Source organism: Copadichromis virginalis, linkage group LG3 (genome assembly GCF_057382275.1).
Source record: "Copadichromis virginalis isolate Kocher_CV1m ecotype Utaka linkage group LG3, C_Virginalis_male_GT1.1, whole genome shotgun sequence".
NCBI lineage: Eukaryota > Metazoa > Chordata > Actinopteri > Cichliformes > Cichlidae > Copadichromis > Copadichromis virginalis.
In genome coordinates this window covers 29,972,741-29,979,942 of record NC_140620.1, presented here as the reverse complement: position 1 = coordinate 29,979,942, position 7,202 = coordinate 29,972,741, and positions in this window count along the sequence as shown.

Sequence of the window (7,202 nt, the reverse complement as noted above, 5' to 3'; positions counted from 1 at the left end):
CCAGTTACAGCAGTGCAAGTAAACAAACAATATACAGTGGGGCAAAAAAGTATTTAGTCAGCCACTAAATGTGGCAAGTTCCCCCACCTAAAATGATGACAGAGGTCAGTAATTTGCACCAGAGGTACACTTCAACTGTGAGAGACAGAATGTGAAAAAAAATCCATGAATCCACATGGTAGGATTTGTAAAGAATTTATTCGTAAATCAGGGTGGCAAATAAGTATTTGGTCAATAACAAAAATACAACTCAATACTTTGTAACATAACCTTTGTTGGCAATAACAGAGGTCAAACGTTTACTATAGGTCTTTACCAGGTTTGCACACACAGTAGCTGGTATTTTGGCCCATTCCTCCATGCAGATCTTCTCAAGAGCAGTGATGTTTTGGGGCTGTTGCCGAGCAACACGGACTTTCAACTCCCGCCACAGATTTTCTATGGGGTTGAGGTCTGGAGACTGGCTAGGCCACTCCAGGACTTTCAAATGCTTCTTACGGAGCCACTCCTTTGTTGCCCGGGCGGTGTGTTTTGGATCATTGTCATGTTGGAAGACCCAGCCTCGTTTCATCTTCAAAGTTCTCACTGATGGAAGGAGGTTTTGGCTCAAAATCTCACGATACATGGCCCCATTCATTCTGTCCTTAACACGGATCAGTCGTCCTGTCCCCTTGGCAGAAAAACAGCCCCATAGCATGATGTTTCCACCCACATGCTTCACAGTAGGTATGGTGTTCTTGGGATGTAACTCAGTATTCTTCTTCCTCCAAACACGACGAGTTGAGTTTATACCAAAAAGTTCTACTTTGGTTTCATCTGACCACATGACATTCTCCCAATCCTCTGCTGTATCATCCATGTGCTCTCTGGCAAACTTCAGACGGGCCTGGACATGCACTGGCTTCAGCAGCGGAACACGTCTGGCACTGCGGGATTTGATTCCCTGCCGTTGTAGTGTGTTACTGATGGTGACCTTTGTTACTTTGGTCCCAGCTCTCTGCAGGTCATTCACCAGGTCCCCCCGTGTGGTTCTGGGATCTTTGCTCACCGTTCTCATGATCATTTTGACCCCACGGGATGAGATCTTGCGTGGAGCCCCAGATTGAGGGAGATTATCAGTGGTCTTGTATGTCTTCCATTTTCTGATGATTGCTCCCACAGTTGATTTTTTTCACACCAAGCTGCTTGCCTATTGTAGATTCACTCGTCCCAGTCTGGTGCAGGTCTACAATACTTTTCCTGGTGTCCTTCGAAAGCTCTTTGGTCTTGGCCATGGCGGAGTTTGGAGTCTGACTGTTTGAGGCTGTGGACAGGCGTCTTTTATACAGATGATGAGTTCAAACAGGTGCCATTCATACAGGTAACGAGTGGGGGACAGAAAAGCTTCTTACAGAAGACGTTACAGGTCTGTGAGAGCCAGAGATTTTCCTTGTTTGAGGTGACCAAATACTTATTTTCCACCCTGATTTACGAATAAATTCTTTACAAATCCTACCATGTGGATTCATGGATTTTTTTTTCACATTCTGTCTCTCACAGTTGAAGTGTACCTCTGGTGAAAATTACTGACCTCTGTCATCATTTTAAGTGGGGGAACTTGCACAATCGGTGGCTGACTAAATACTTTTTTGCCCCACTGTATATAAGAAGAGTAAGAAAATAAATATACACTTTAGGACTCGGGGTAAAGGGATCAATAGCAATTTAAAATTTACAGTTTGGTGATTTAAAGTCTCACACACAACCCGTTGAAAGGGGAGGGGGGCCGGCTGCTTCCAAATAGAGCACATTTCATTTATAATGTTGTAAATCCAAATCCATTATGTATTCATGATTTGAATCCTGGGTTGTGTGAAATCTCAGAAATGCACCCAGACAAAGGGAATCTGTGAACTAAGGTGCAAGTTTGTTAGATCATGTTGTGGTGATCCTTGGGTTGAGGGATGGGTGTTTATACTGAAGTGCAAAATTAAAACCAATGGAAGATGGACAAGAAAAGTTCAAAGCCATCAGGTGCTCAGTTTAGAAAAAAGAGAAAAGAAGAGGAGGAGAAATGAGCAACAGATACAGGTAAGCAGATGTGTCATTGGATAATGGCAGGTCATCCTGAAACAATCAGAGTCAGAATCAGAATACTTTATTAATCCGTAAGGAAATTATGTGCGTTACAGTTGCTCCAAGAAGAAATGGTAAAAATAGTAACAGTAACAGACTAAATTCCAAACAATACATTATGTTACAGATTTTAATATTAATTAGTCATTGTCAATTGTTGACTTGTCCTGTTCTCATTGTATGACGAATTATGATGGCTGTTTTGATAGCCGTTTGCATACAATGCATACTCTCTCTCTCTTCATATGTGTGTGTGTGTTCAACAGTTTATGTTAATATACAATCCTTAATATGTTTTATCTGTGTGTGGGTGGGGGGGGGGGGGGGGGGCGGCAGAGGGAGTGTTCGCCCAGGGCGCCAAACAGGCTAGGACCGCCACTGCCGGGAGGGCAGAGTTCTGAACTCCGCCCGCCGCTGTTCCGTGCCTTAAGTGTTCACTGACATCTCGCTGATACTGTGGAGGATGAGATAAGACAAGATTACCTTTATTAGTCCTACTTGTGGGAAATTTGTTTTGTTACAGCAGTAGACAGTGCAAAATTGCATAGAAAATTTTGAAAAACACTGGAATAAGATATCAACAAGATACTGTACACAATAGAATATAATACAATATACAGGGAGTGCAGAATTATTAGGCAAGTTGTATTTTTGAGGAATAATGTTATTATTGAACAACAACCATGTTCTCAATGAACCCAAAAAACTCATTAATATCAAAGCTGAATGTTTTTGGAAGTAGTTTTTAGTTTGTTTTTAGTCATTTACACATGCAGTTACTGTCCCTCCATTTAGTCAAAGGAGGTTGCAAAGAAAAGCGTCTGGACTTCTTTAAGTTACTTGAAGACGTTTCACCTCTCATCCGAGAAGCTTCTTCAGTTCTAAGGTCAAATGGTGAAGAGTCCCAGATATAAACCTAGTGGGAGTGTCCCCCCAAAGAGGGACAAAAGGACCACCTGATGATCCTCTAATCGCCTGAGCCATGGTGTGAAACTGGGTGTGGGTCCCAATCAGCCAGAGTTTCGGGTGAGTTCATTGTGAAACCTGGCCAAACCTTATCATGCGAATTCCTGAGGTCAGATGGCCCAGGATGTGAGTGGGCGTTAAGGCGTCTGGGAAGGGATCTCAAAACTGGATTATAGATGGCAGAGAGTTGGTGTCGTAAACCCCCGCCTCTGTTCAAAGATAGTCGCTCACAGTGGACATAGATGGCTTCTTTCACTCCTCTTTCAAACCATCTGTCCTCTCTGTCCAAAATGTGAACATTGGCATCCTCGAAAGAGTGTCCTTTATCCTTTAGATGCAGATGGACTGCTGAGTCTTGTCCTGTGGAGGTGGCTCTTCTGTGTTGTGCCATGCGCTTGTGAAGTGGCTGTTTGGTCTCTCCAGTGTAGAGGTCTGGGCATTCCTCGCTGCATTGTACAGCATACACCACATTGTTAAGTCTGTGTTTTGGCGTTTTGTCTTTCGGGTGAACCAGTTTTTGTCTGAGCGTGTTGCTGGGTCTGAAATGCACCGGGATGTCGTGCTTGGAGAAAACTCTCCTGAGTTTTTCTGATACACCGGCTACATAGGGGATGACAATGTTGTTGCGTCTGTCCTTCTTATCCTCCCTCGCTGGTGTCTGGTCTTCTTTTCTGTGCCTCTTTGCTGACTTTAAGAACACCCATTTAGGATAGCCGCACGTTTTGAGTGCTTCCTTTACATGTGTGTGTTCCTTCTTTTTTCCTTCAGGCTTAGAGGGAACATGTTCTGCCCGGTGGTGTAGGGTCCTAATTACTCCAAGTTTGTGTTCCAAAGGGTGATGGGAGTCAAAGAGGAGGTACTGGTCCGTGTGTGTGGGCTTCCGGTAAACTTCGATGTTGAGGTTGCCGTTCTCTTCAATGTGCACAGTGCAGTCCAGGAAAGCCAAACAGTTGTCCTTTGTGTCTTCCCTGGTGAACTTGATGTTCTTATCCACAGCGTTAATGTGCGCAGTGAAGGATTCCACTTCTTGTGTCTTGATTTTGACCCAGGTGTCGTCCACATATCTGTACCAGTGGCTCGGTACTCTTCCTTTGAAAGAGCCAAGAGCCTTTCTTTCCACTTCCTCCATGTAAAGGTTGGCTACAATAGGTGACACGGGGGAGCCCATGGCACAGCCATGTTTTTGTCTGTAAAAGCCTTCGTTGTACTTGAAATATGTAGTGGTGAGGCAGAGGTCTAACAGTGTGCAGATCTGATTGGGTGTGAAGTTGGTCCTGTCCTCCAAGGAGCTGTCTTCTTGTAGTCGTTTTCTGACAGTCTCCACGGCCTCCGTGGTGGGTATGCAAGTGAAGAGAGAGACTACATCAAAGGACACCATGGTTTCATCTGGATCCAGGGTAAGTTTCTGGACCTTGTCGGTGAAGTCGGTGGAGTTCTTGATGTGGTGTGGGGTGTTCCCCACAAGAGAAGCAAGTATGATAGCAAGGTTTTTTATCAATGTTATAAGTGGCTGAGTTTATGCTATGATTAATCATGTACATCATTGTTCTTTGTATGCTGCTGCTAAATGTCCATCTTTGCATATTCGCAGACTCTCCCATTGGTTGATCTTTATCTATAAATCTCTCCTTGGGCTGGTTCCATCTTATTTATGTGTTTATATGTGTAAAAACCACAACCAATACAACCTTCGTTCGAACAAATTCATACAATTGATTGTCCCAAAAATCAGAACAGAATTGGGGAAAAGGGCTTTTAAATACGCTGCCCCTGCTTCCTGGAATAATCTGCAGAAGGAACTGAAATTAGCAGAATTGGATACCTTGGGAGAGTTTAAGTCTGTCTTAAAGGAACGAGAGAACAGTTCTTTTACTCAGTGTGATTGTTTTTAATGTACTCTTAATTTGATCTGTTATTGTATATTTTACACATGTTTGTATGGGATATTGTATTTGTTTTAAATGTTATATACCTATGTGGTATGTGACTTTTGTTGCTATGATGCCAGGTCTCTCTTGGAAATGAGATTTTTAATCTCAATGAGATTTTTTACCTGGATAAATAAAGAATTAATAAATGGGTCTGAGTGGGACAGCTTCCTTGTGGATTTTAGGAAGTCCGTAAATGCAGGGTATGGCATCCCCTGGGTAAAGGCGGTGATATGTAAGGCGGTCAATAATTTTGTCCTTTTCAAAGTCTTGAAGGCAAGCTATAACTTTCTTTTTGTAGCTGCTTGTGGGGTCTCGCTTTGAGGCTACTCTCCTCAGTGACAACAATACCTACGAGTCCCAATAGGGCTTTGGAGTTGACGTCACGCCGCAATGCATTGTGGGAGCGCAGCTCCATTTTCGGGGTCTACGAATCAAAACAAACACACTGTGTTGGAACAACGACGACAAGAAACATGCTTAAAAGCAGCTCAAAAGAAAACGGACGGTATAGAGACCGATTGCGTCCAGAGGCGAAGCAGCGGTACTTGAAAAAGAATAGAGTGCATCGCAAATCTGGACCCATTTGAAATACGGCAGTGGAGTAAAGACCCAGACGACTTACCGCCACTGTCCTACCCCGATATCTTCACGTATCTTGTTTGTGGAGTAAGCGCTTACACAGCGAACCAGTTTTGTAATTACAAGTCACTGAAGGTGCACATCCAATTTACAAATGGCTGGGTGCAAGATTTGGCTATTTTCAAGCCGCCAAACTCTGAGTACGTCGTCATTCATACCAAAGCTGGAGTCAGCTGAGTGCATCGAGTGAAATAGCCATTTTCCACCCCCCACCATAATTAATGTTATACATTTATCATTGAACTGCTAAAATATCGTTATCATATTATATGCCCATAATTGTAAAGTAGATGCAAATTAACACATTGATAATCGGGCAAATTATTAACGCCAATTTGTGTCCTTCCTGTCTCATTTCATTTATTGTCTTTACATCAATCAATCAAGTCACTCCATTCGATGTTTGATCGCAAATTCTATAACTTCCGAGACCACCAACGATGATATTATTCAGCTATAAAGTGTGATGTGAACATATTTAGAACTTACCGGAATGAAAATGTCTTGAGCACACCAACTGATATCTGGAGACGTAACAGAACTTGATATCAGCTCGTCTCACGGCTTCTATCCAGGCTAGACGCCTTCGTTTGGTAATATCCGATACATGAGCTCCTTCATGTTGCTTCCAGGTTGGGAAAGCATAAAAGACAATCCAAACTTATTCCCGTGCTGGTCGTAAGGCAAGGCAAGGCAAGGCAAATTTATTTGTATAGCACAATTCAACAACAAGGTGATTCAAAGTGCTTTACAGAGACATTAGAAACAAAAACAAATAAAAAGCATGATTTAAAATTGATTAAAACAAGCAAACAAACAAACTAACTAAACACACACATTTCACACCTGTTCGCGCGATCTGAACCCTTATCGTAAGGGGAGCTACCAGTCCTTCTGTGGACGAGCTACTTTCTATTTTAAATTCCCTGAATTTAAAATACTCTCTAGACCCAGTCTAGACCCAGTTGGGGAGCTACCCAGAGCTCTAATCCCACACCTGTTCGCGTGATCTGAACCCTTATCGTAAGGGGAGCTACCAGTCCTTCTGTGGACGAGCTACTTTCTATTTTAAATTCCCTGAATTTAAAATACTCTCTAGACCCAGTCTAGACCCAGTTGGGGAGCTACCCAGAGCTCTAAACCCACTTAACAAACAAACAAACAAACAAACAAACAAACAAACAAACAAAACAGTATATAAAATCAAAACAGATAAAATCAGAACAGTAGATAAAATCAGTAGTTAATGTAAGTTTTGAAATTTAAGCTTAACAAACAAACAAAACAGTATATAAAATCAAAACAGATAAAATCAGAAATAGATAAGATCAGTAGTTAGTGTAAGTTTTGAAATTTAAGCTTAAAAGTGTGGATTTGGTGCTTTATTCAAATGCAGCTGAGAATAGGTGAGTCTTCAACCTGGATTTAAATAAACTGAGTGTTTCAGCTGATCTGAGGCTTTCTGGGAGTTTGTTCCAGATATAAGGAGCATAAAAGCTGAATGCAGCTTCTCCGTGTCTGGTTCTGACTCTGGGAACTGATAAAAGACCG